Here is a 12081-nt window from a genome sequence, read left to right as displayed (position 1 = left end):
ACAATTAACTTACCAACCTGTACATCCTTGGGCTGAAACCTGAGCACTTGGACGAAATGGCCAGATGGTCACAGGGTTGTTGACACGCAGACAGCACAGGAGAACAGTTTGGACCTGGGGCAATGCAGCTGCACTATAAACTGTGCTGCTATGACAAGAGGCAGATATACAAATCTTTCTCCTATGATGCATTGTCTTGTTGAGAACTAGTTTGCTTTGCAGAGATGAAGTTCATTCAATGGTGAGTCTCATAATGTAATTGACAAAAAAATTGTGTGCTTGTTTAGTTATATAAAAATAATATATATTATTTGATTACTAAATTCTGCAAATACAATTAAGCCTAAAAATCCATCAGCTCGGAGGAGCTAACATGTTGATATGGACTGCTAAATTGGTTTGTAACCAACCTTGACCTCAGACGATGAAGAAGGGGAGCCCTATTGATTTGATAGATGATGTATTCTTCTTTATGTCACCCACAGGTTAATTCCAGGTCAATTTTATAAACTGGTAATGAAACAATTGGTAATTGCTTTCTGGTATCTCAGGAGTACAAGCTGACTGACTAGTCAGAAAATTAAAATAACTCTGGAAGAATTGGGAAGACCACAGATTAATGTGTATGAATGAAGATGTTCCAGGGCAGGAAAGTGGACTACAAAATTTGGATAGGGACTAATTTCAAAGCAGTAATCTGTCCATTTATATGTGTGGGAGTGTATTCAGCAGTGACTGATATTGTCCATTTAGGATCAGGTTAAGTTCAGATATGTTTACTCTTTAGCAGATATTCTCATACCAAACCCGAGCAATTGGCAAGCCATTGCAATATCAAGGGGTTGAACTTGGGTCACCTGTACTGAAAAGTGTTGTGCTAGCCAGTATGCTAAGGCAGCGTGTGTGAGGAAGTCTCCGTCGGCAAACAGCCAGAGAAACAGGCAGCCCACTGACAGATGGAACCTCACTCTGACTCACCCCTGGGTGTCACAATGGCACAGCTAGGGGAGTTGTTGCCGCAGAGCTCCATCGAGCTGGGTTCAGTCCTGACCTCCGGTGCTGTCTGTGTGGAGTCTGCTTATCCTCCCTTGTAACCGTGCGGACTTCTACCTGGTGCTGTGTCCCTCCCACATGCCAAAAGAACAAAGAACACAGAATAGTACAGCACAGGAACAGGCTCTTCAGAACCCAATGCCTGTGCTGACCATGATCCAGATCAAATTAATCCCTTCTGCCTATATCTCTCCATTCATGTGCCTGTCTAAAAGCCTCTTAGCCATTGCTGCATATGGTTCCATTATCATCCCTGTCAGTGAGTTCCGAGCACCCACCACCCTCTGTGTTAAAAATTTGCCCCGCACGTCCCCCTCAAACTTGCCGTCCCCCAACCCCATTGTAGAGTAATGCTTAGGTGAAGTCGGGCGATAGAGTCTGAGAGGGGTTGGTGATAATGTGGAGAGAATGAGTAACGATGAATGCAGGATTAGTGGAAGTGGGTGGTGGATGGATCTCATGGCCCAGATAACCTGTTTCTGTGCCTCTGGGACTCTGTGATCCCAATCTGATCTTCATATAGCAGGGATTCCAACCTTTTTTATGCCATGGACCAATACCATTAAGCAAGGTTTTCGTGGACCACAGGTTGGGAACCCCTGACTTATAGGTAGGTTTGTACCATTGCAAAAAATGGCACCTCTGAATCCCTCCAGCCTCTTGACAATATATGAGAGAGTGACATTGAATCTGAGGTACTGGGAAGGTAGAGAGCAAAGTATCCCTGAGTAGGGGTGCTTTCTTCATGAGAGCCACACAGTTTTATGGTGAAATTAGATTCTATCTCATGTAATGATGGTGAAAGACATTTCAAATGAGAACAGCAAACATGATGACAATTTAATTCAAAGCACAGTGGATATTCTAATAAAACACAAATTCCTGATTGCACTCCACATTTTGTCAGACATTATTTATCAAAATTACCAATGTTGGGATTCATTCCAAATCAAAGTGTCTGCTAGTTGCAATAATCTTCTATTAAGTGCCATGTTTTTTTTAGTTTATGATGAAAATTTGATTTGACAAAGAGAGACTGAAGAATAGAATTGCCTCAAGCAATATCTTAATGGAAAAAAGTAGTGACAACATTTGAAAAGGCAACGCGGTACTCTGCTAATCGCTTTAGGAATATATGGTCAAGATCTTTCCCCTCCTTTCAAATTTCACAACAGCGCTCGCTAAATATCTTTATTGATATTTTATTTTAAGTGAATGGAGTCTTCTTGATGAAAAGTAAAGGCTATTCAGGCACAAGGGAGCTGCCTAAAGCAACAGTATACAAGCAAAAGGGCATGACTTATACATCAGACAGAACCGAGCTTGACAGCTGCCTGCTTTTTTTTTATCATCTTTGGACTCTGGTCCCTAGCAGTGAACAGGTAGCAACTGGATTAATAGGAGCAATCAAGCTACCAGTCACAGACCACCTGGAAATTTTAGAACGACTCTTTTTGGAATTTCATTTCTGATTAAGCCTCACATTGACTATAGGTCTGCTGCCAGACAGGTTCAACCCTGACCTCTGGAGCTGCTTGTGTGAAATTTGTGCGTTCTCCGTGGAACAGTATGGAACTGCAGGCCAGCAGGTTAATTGGGTGTAGTTGATTGCCCCTAACGAGTGGTAGAGACTGAAGGAAGCTGATGGAAAGGTGGGGAGAATAAGGTGGGTTAGGATAGGATTAGTGTAAGAACAGATGATATGGTAGCGAAGTGGTTAGCACAGCGCCTACGGCTTGGGGCATCGAAATCTGGAGTTCAGTTCTGGTGCCGTCTGTAAGGAGTCTCTGTACATCCTCCTCGTGGGACCTGTGTTTTCCCCTGGCGGCTCCAGTTTCCTCCCAAAGACGTACGCATTTCGGAATTCCAATTCTGACTCTGAAGGGAGTTGTCAGAAAGGAGGGGAGAATTGTTACATACCTCGTGGGTATCTTATGACCATGATGTAATTGAGTATCTTGTGAGCATGAAGTAATTGTCTTGTGATGGTGGGGTGATGTAATCTTCCTGCCAGTGTGAGGTCACATGATGTAATTTTCCTGCCGGTGTGAGGTCACATGATGGCATGTTCCAACAGGTATATAAGAGGAAACCCTTGTTGTCACGCAGTTAGTTCGTTAGTTAGTTTTGCTGCGTATTCGTCTCATGACGCAGTTTTGTTTTAAAGTGGGTTTTTTTTCTATCTATGTAAGGTGCAAAAACGTTGTGCCGGCAGATTCACCAATCGCTGCCAGTTCTTGTTTGTTGCACCTTTGTTTTACCTTTACAGTCTAGTATTGGAGAGTGAAGACCTTACTAATGTACGGAAACCCGAAGGATTGAGTGAAGTTGGTATCGTTTGGCGGTTTTATAAAGGATCGACCTTATTGAATCTTCATTCAGGAATAGTGGCCTCAATCTGAGATAACCCCTGCAAGATCAGGAAGATTTGTGCTGTGTTCACCCTCCAGGAAAAAGGTCAGTTCCTTTAAGCCATTTTATTTCCTTTGTTGTGAATCCTTTGGACGAGGCATCTCTTGGCTGGAATCAGCAGTAACGTCAGGTCTTTGAAGAAATCGGTTTTCAGGGAAGTCTCTCCTTACTGACTGTATAAATCATTTGGACTTTTAAATTTACCACTTTAAGAACTATTCCAGAGTTAGGCTGTTTGTTAAATTGCCATATAGCAGTTAATTTCCGGTTAAGTTAGATGTTAGTTTACTTTTCACTGTTGTTGAGCAGAGTTTAATAAATGTTTATGTTTGTTTATAAAACCTGACTCAATTCAATATTGATTGTTGCTGATGACACAACAAGAATAAATGGGTTAGGGCAGGATTAGTGTAAAAAACGGGCGCCACGCCTGCATAGCGGTTAGCAATACAGTGCGGAGTAGGCCCCTCATCGCCTCAGAAACCCTCGACAACCCTGATTCACCTGAACCTAATCATGGGAGAATTTACAAAGACCAATTTATCTCTGTAAGTCCTCCCCGTGGAACGTGTGGGTTTTCTCTGGGTGCTCTGGTTTCCTCCCACAATCCAAAGATTAATTGGTCATTGTAAATTCTCCCATGGGTAGGCTCAGGTTAGTCAGGGTTGCCGAGGCTGGAAGGGCATACTTTGTGCTGTATCGCTAAATAAAAATGAGTGCTGGATGATTAGCACAGCTGAGTGGGCTGAAGGAACTGCTTCTGTACAATAGCTGTATTTGACCGAAAGTCGTGCAAAGGCATTTTGAAAATGACCCCTCCTGTAGCTCAGGATGTAAAGGAATTGACTAATTAAAAGTGCTATTGGAAACACCTTACTTGAGGCATAATAGAAACAAACCCAAATAAGTAATCTTGTGCAAGATCTTTGCGGTCTAACAAAAAACTTTTTTCATTGCTAGTAAATTTATTACTGAGGTATCTAATACCTCTGGCATGGGGGCTTTTGAAAATATTCACTCAATCTACAATGACTTTATTTATTTCATTTGGGTGTTAAAGGAAGTATTATCTCATAATCCAATGTGTGAAGATCTTATATCTTTAAAGCAGTATTTTCAGGGATACGTCACACTTCATATATCAAAGTTAACTTTCAAGTAGTTCCTTGGCAAATACCCAAACATCTTTATTCCTCAGCACTTAAAAGTCATGGAGTTGTACAGCATAGATATGAGGTTCATTGGCCCACCTTGTTCACGCTGATCTTTTTGCCCTTCCACACTAATCCCCTTTGGCCACATTCAGACCACATCCATCCACTGCTTCTTTCTGTGACAGATGGCATGATCGTCTTTTGCTGCTGGAAATACTTTGTAGAATTACAACCCTTGTTAAAATTGCTCCTCAAAGTAAATGTGTTCCAAATAAAATAATATAACTGTATGTAGTCAGTTAGCTGGGAATCTGGGAGTATCTCCTTGGTCGGGAGGTATAGCGATTGTCGACATTGTTAATTAAGAATAATAAAAATGAATGAGGATTAAGCAAGATAGATTAAATTGATTATTGAGAGCTGCAGGCTTGCTATGTTTGCTTCTGAAATGTGGCGACACTTGTGGGCTGTTCAGCAGAATGCTCACTGATTCGATTTGACACAAGCGGTACATTTCACTATATGCTTCAATGTACACGTGACAAATAAAACTAATCTTCATCTTTATAAAGTTAATCTTTATCTCTAAGCCCCTTCAGAGATGAGACTAAAGTAGTTAAGTAAATTTATCTTTGCATAATAGGTTGACATAGTATAATCTCTATAAAGTGAGGGTACCTTCTGTATAAGACTTAAAGCCTTGGCTTATGTTTATGACTCTGGAATGGGTAGACATAGTATCATCCCGCCCTATCTGTACCTCTTGTAATTTGCATGGGCAGTAGGGGGAAACTGGGGAAGGGCTGATGGGGATGGGGCTGTTGTATTCACTGATAAGATAATGAGAGTGGAGTTGCATTGAATCCTGGATCCATCAAAGGCCAAGAAGTTCTCTCATTTTCAAGCTACTAGTTATACTCCAATTGACCTGTAATATCTATGGGCAGTTTATTTAATTAGAGGTAATCCCCAGCCCTAACATGCACTGATCAGAGTAAGAAATGGAAGCCAATTTTACAAGAATAAGCAAGATTCAAATACTGCTGAAAATGCAAAAGTATTTAAAAGCAAAAAAACTATATTATCTTGTTCTAAATTGTACTTAATTCTATCCGTGAGGTCAAAAGTAATTGCACTGTATGTCTTAACAAATGCTTTCAACCAGAACCTTCTCCCTTAGAAGCTGGGGCTGTTCTTCATAATTTTTCCCAGAGCTGGTGATAATGAGACAGGTACATTGCCACACACTGGGATTCGAGTGTGATCTACTGTTCTTCTGAAGCTGGCAAAGGACAGATTTTAGAAAGTTTGAAACTGAAGCTTAACTTACATCGATAGAAAGGACTACCAAATAACTCTGACATCCCTTCCCTGGATGAGGCACCAAAATTCACCAAACAAAAGGAAAGAAGCTGTTAACATTTCAAGTCCAGATGTTTAGGAGCCTTGACGTAGGTCCATATTTCTCTGTAACTGGCAAGACAAGAGGGCAGGATGGTGAAGAATGCTTATGACATGCTTACTTTCATGTTTCCTAACTTCAAAACATTAAACTAATTCAAAAGAAGACACAGGTGTCCAAAATGAAAGTCTAACTTTGTGTTTACCTTAAGCGAGGTGCACGCTTATCACATGGTGACGTATGCATTTCACATATTTTTACATATAACCTGTAATGAATTATTTAAACAAACAAGAATGCTTAATCAAACAATATATATACAAGATTACTCAAATGTTACTGAAATATTTTCACTCCTCACTGCTTAGCTATAAACTCCAGCTCAATAGAGAAAGCATCTCAGCTATATACATAGTACACTATATAATACAACTACAATATATAGACATCCACAGAACGGTCAGTTGTAGATTGTCCCATTCAGGGCTAAAGACTTAATCGTTGTGGAAGACTTTTTTTACTCTTGTGGGTATCATCTTTCCTGACAAGGGGGATCACTCTGCTTGGCAGGTGAGATTTGTGGCTGTGAAAACAACCTCGGGTTCAGGGGCCTCCACCATGGTGATTGTGGGAGTTGATTCCAAGCCTGCAGGAGTGGTTCTGCCAGCTCCAGACAACTTTCTCCTTCCTCTTCCTTCCTCTTGTTTGTGCGTCCTAATGCATATAGTTCACTGGAGTATTCTCTTATTAATTCTTCATCTGCTGGGGCATTATGAAAGGCAGCAAATCATGTTTCAGCAATATTAACCTTTAATTAGACCACATTTTATGGTATGGTGTGCCGTTGTGGCTGCCACACTAAAGGAAGGATGAGGAGCTTGCTGCCATGGGAGATGATAGAGGAGGAAACAATAACAATGGTTAAGCAACACACATCAAAGTTGCTGACTAAGTTGAGTTAGTCCTGACGAAGGGTCTCGGCCTGAAACGTCGACTGCACCTCTCCCTAGAGATGCTGCCTGGCCTGCTGCGTTCACCAGCAACTTTGATGTGTGTTGCTTGAATTTCCAGCATCTGCAGAATTCCTGTTGTTTGAGCAATGGTTAAGAGGTGTTTAGACAGACATGTGAATATGCAGACTATGTATAAGGATTGGCATCATGTTCACTGCAGACACGGTAGGCTGAGGAGCCTATTGCTGTCCTGTATGTTTTTGTGTTCATCAGAACTAGGGAAGAGATAACAATCCATTTTCAGTTATAGAGAGGGTGAGAGGGATGGACAGCACATAGACAATATCTCTGATAGGCTGAGACCAGGGTCATCATGAGAATAAGTTGTAGAAGTCATTTGGTCAATGGATTAATGTGGGGAAGTAATGGAACAAAAGATGTGAGAGAAGGGTAGCTAGAGAGTGAGAACATGGACAAAGGGATGTTAAAAGGCATAAATTGGAACGCTCTTGTTTATGCCCAGGTGGACAGGACATGCAACTGGAGAAAGGAAGAACTGAGACAACATCACAATTGCAGCAGAAATGGCCAATTCTGGTACCGACAGAAAGCGAGGTTGGAAGGCTGCAAAGTACCTGGGCAGAAGATGATGTGTTGATCCTCAAGCTTGCATTGGGTCAGTGCAGGAGGTCACAGACAGGAAGGTCAGAGTGGGAGTGGGATGAAGAATTAAAATGGCAGGCAGCAGGCAGTTCAGGGAGTGAATACAGTTGTTCTGTGAACACCTAATCTGTGTGTAGACCACATTGTGAACACCGAATAAAGTACACTAGATTGACAGAAAAGTAAGTGAATCACTGCTAGTTCTGATGACGTCTCTCCTATCAATGGGAACCATCCTCTCCACGGATAAAGGCTTCTCTATCCAGACCATTCAGTATTCAGTAGGTTTTAATGAGTTTCCCCCTCATCCTTCTGAGCTCCATTGAGTACCGCACCAGAGTCAGCAAACACTCCTCATACATGAAGCTTTTTATTCCTGGGGTAATTTCCAGTTCATAATAAGAACATGGGGGTCAAACCAGAGCCTGTAAAAGTAAGGAAAAACTCTGAAGAAATTGTTCTGGCTCACATAGTGGCTCAGATTGTGTTACGTTTATTTCCTATGAGGCCAATTATGAATCTCCCCGAGCCGGGTTTCCCTGTCTGTTCTGAGGGGTCTGGCCGTGGCTATGGAGCTAAGTTGCATTTGAGCATCACTTGTCTGGTGAGAAGCTATAAATTGCTAGTCCCTGTCACTACTTAAAGCCTGCCATAAATAATCAGGTGTAGATGTTGGGAAAAGAGCAGAGATACCTCTTCAGGATAAATGAGAGTGACTGGCTCACCTGCTCTCCTGACCCCCAGTGCAAATAAAAGGCCAGAAGAGGTGTGAGATGGGTAGTGAGACACTGTCCAATGTTTTGCCTGATGACACGACGTCAGAATGATCCCCTTTGAGCTACCGCAGCAGAAATAGATCATCCGAGGAAGAAAGATGCAACAATATTTCAGGTCCAAACCAAGCATGAAATTAAACTGTCAAATATTAAAACAGGATATTGTTAAAGGAGAGTGGGCCCCAGCAACAACAGTCAGTTTAAGAGTAAAGAATATTGACCTGTAATTTCTGACATATTTGTACCCAGCAGAATGATGATTAGAGTGGGGACACAATGATTAAAGGAAATTCAGTCTCAAGGGTATTGCGCATATAATTATGACATTATAACTCCAAAGTAGAAACAGCGTCTCTACTTTCTTCGGGTTTACGACGATTCAGCCTGGCATCTAAAACTTCGACCAACTTCTCTAGATGTGTAGTGGAGAGTATATTGACTGGTTCCATCGCAGCCTAGCATGGAAGCACTAATGTCCTTGAACAGAAAATCCTAACAAAAAAAGTAGTGGGTACAGCCCAGTCCATCACGTTTAAAGTTTTCCCCACCATTGAGCATCCCTACACGGAGCATTCCCACAGGAAAGCAGCATCTGACATCAGTAACCCTCACCATCCAGGCCATGCTCTCTTCTTGCTGCTGCCATCGGGAAGGTGGTACAGGAGCCTCAGGACTCTCACCACCAGGTTCACAACAGTTACTACCCCTCAACCATCAGGCTCTTGAACCAAAGGAGTTAACTTCACTCAACTTCACTCGCCCCATCATTGAAGTGTTCCCATAACCTACGGTCTCACTTTCAAAGACTCTTCATCTCATGTTCTCGATATTTATTGCTTGTTTATTTATTATTATTATTATTATTATTATTCTGTTGTCATTGTTCTCTTTTGCACACTGGTTGAAAGTTCAAGATGGTGTGACATTTCATTGATTCTATTATAGTTATTATAGTACTATGGATTTATTAAGTATGCCCACAAGAAAATAGATCTCAGGGTTGCATATAGTGACGTATATGTACTTTGATTATAAATTTACTTTGAACATTAAGCTATAGAAATGTCTCCATCTTTCATGGATATGCTCTTGGGGGTGCAAACTGTAATGTCCCAACCTCCAGTCTCCAAAGTAGCACACCTGAATCCCCAGCAATTAAAGTGGTTCAAAACAGGCCCAAATTAATTCCTGCATTTTACACATAGCAATTTTTCTCCTGGTATTTTAATTACAAATTCTAGAGAGATTTTTATATAATTTATAAATGATCTTTTTTTTTGTTCTTTGACTGAATTTTTATGACATCAGTATGACTCACATTAAAAATTGAAAATCTTCTCAAATTCGCACGTTCTTAAGCATGCTGTGCTTAATGGGTATGAATCATAAATGGATACTGAACACTTTAATTTTCATATTTAACTCTATAGTATCATTGCTGTCAAGTTACCGGTCCAATATTCAGAGATCCAGGGATGTGAGTTTAGACTCCACTGTAGTAGCCGGGAAAATTAGATTCAAGTCATGAAATATATTTGGAGTAACAGCTGGTATCAGTAATGGTGACCATGAAACTACAGGAATGTCTCAAAATGTTATTTGGTTCACTAATATCATTCACTGGGTGGCGGGGTGCAGATACGTCTGTTCCAAGGGAGGTGTAAGGCATTCCTTCCCTCCGCTAGCCTGCAGGTCACACTTGGGCAAGGTGTAGCACGTGAAGCCACGGGAGCAGGTGGTGGATGGTCATATGAGCAGATGGTGGATATCACAAGTCCTGATTATGCGACCACTTGGCACTCTGAAGAGTATGGTTAATGGCTGCGATCACCTGTCTTGTAAAGACACTGCCCCGAAGGAGGTAATGGCAAACCACTTCTATAGAAAAATTTGCCAAGAACGATCAAGGTCACCATGATTGTCCAAGTCATACGACACGGCACATAATGATGATGATGACTATCATTCAAGGAAGGAAACCTGCCACTTTTAATTAAAGAAAAATTGCTTGGCTTACCCAGCAAAATTTGGCCTGGTCTGTGAAGAGAACAGCTTTAATAACTCAATGAGTAGTTAGGCGTTCTGTTCATGATTCTAATAATGAGAGATTTTTGACTTGAAAGGTTAATTTTGTTTTCTCTATAATGTTGTTGTGCTGATTAATTCTGGCATTTTCTGCTTTATTTCTTATTTCTTATTTCTTATTTCAAGCATGTGCAATATATTCTTTCCGTAATCCACCATCCTTATTTGGTCTGGCGGTACATAATCCCAGAAGCAACATGGGAAACTGACCCAGTCAGTCCCCCAGCATCTTGTGTGCTGTCCTTTCTTTTCCTTGCCGATTCAAGTACTTGTTAAATACCTCTGAAATGTAAGAATTGTATCTGATTCCACCACTACCCCTGTTAACAAGCCCCAGGTATCAACCATTCACTGTGTTTAAAAGTGTACCTAACAGATGCCCCTTATTACATCAGCACACTGAAGTAGTATAAGGGAAAAGCAATGACAGAATGCAAAATACTGATGTAATCGAGTGAACTGCATGGATACCATGCTAAACCTCAGTACATGTGACAATAATAACCAATTATTAGTTAGTACTGTGACCAGCTCTGTTCAAACCTTGACAGCTACCTAAAAAAACCAGGAAAGAGCAGCACATCAAAAACCACACTCAAACTGGACTGCAGAGTTTGAAGAGATTTGGCATGTCAACAAATACACTCAAAAACTTCTATAGTTGTACCGTGGAGAGCATTCTGACAGGCTGCATCACTGTCTGGTATGGAGGGGCTACTGCACAGGACCGAAAGAAGCTGCAGAGGGTTGCAAATTTAGTCAGCTCCATCTTGGGTACTAGCCTACAAAGTACCCAGGATATCTTCAGGGAACAGTGTCTCAGAAAGGCAGCGGCCATTATTAAGGACCTCCAGCACCCAGGGCATGCCCTTTTCTCACTGTTACCATCAGGTAGGAGGTACAGAAGCCTGAAGGCACACACTCAGTGATTCAGGAACAGCTTCTTCCCCTCTGCCATCCGATTCCTAAATGGACATTGAACCTGTGACACCACCTCACTTTTTTAATATATATATTATTTCTGTTTTTGCATGATATTTAATCTACTCCATTTATGTGTATTGTAATTTATTTATTTATTATTTTTATTTCTCCTCTTCTGTGTTATGTATTGCATTGAACTGCTCCTGCTAAGTTAGCAAATTTCACGACACGATAATAAACCTGATTCTGATTCGGAGACTCTGTAGTTTCAGTCCCATGTTCAATTTTTGCATTACTGCATGAGCCACAAAAAAAGTGGATGGAGAGGAGGGTAGAGGTAAACACACAGGTGGATCTTTCATCAGAACTGGAGACAAACAGGATTAAAGTTGCTGGGATAGGCACGAGGGCAGAGAGAGCATAAGGATGGGTGGAGGGCATGAAATAATTTTCGAAGACTCTCCATCTCATCTTCCTGATATAGCTTATTTATTTGTTTTTTTCTGTATTTGCACGGTTTGCTGTCTATTGCTCATTGGTCATTTGTCCGTCCTGTTGGGCTTGGTCTTTCATTGATTCTATTGTGTTTCTTGTATGCCCACAAGAAAGTAATCTCAGGGTTGGACATGGTGACATATCTCTACTTCGATAATACATTT

This window comes from Mobula hypostoma, chromosome 2 (assembly GCF_963921235.1).
Source record: "Mobula hypostoma chromosome 2, sMobHyp1.1, whole genome shotgun sequence".
NCBI lineage: Eukaryota > Metazoa > Chordata > Chondrichthyes > Myliobatiformes > Myliobatidae > Mobula > Mobula hypostoma.
Note: the sequence above shows the minus strand (reverse complement) of the source record.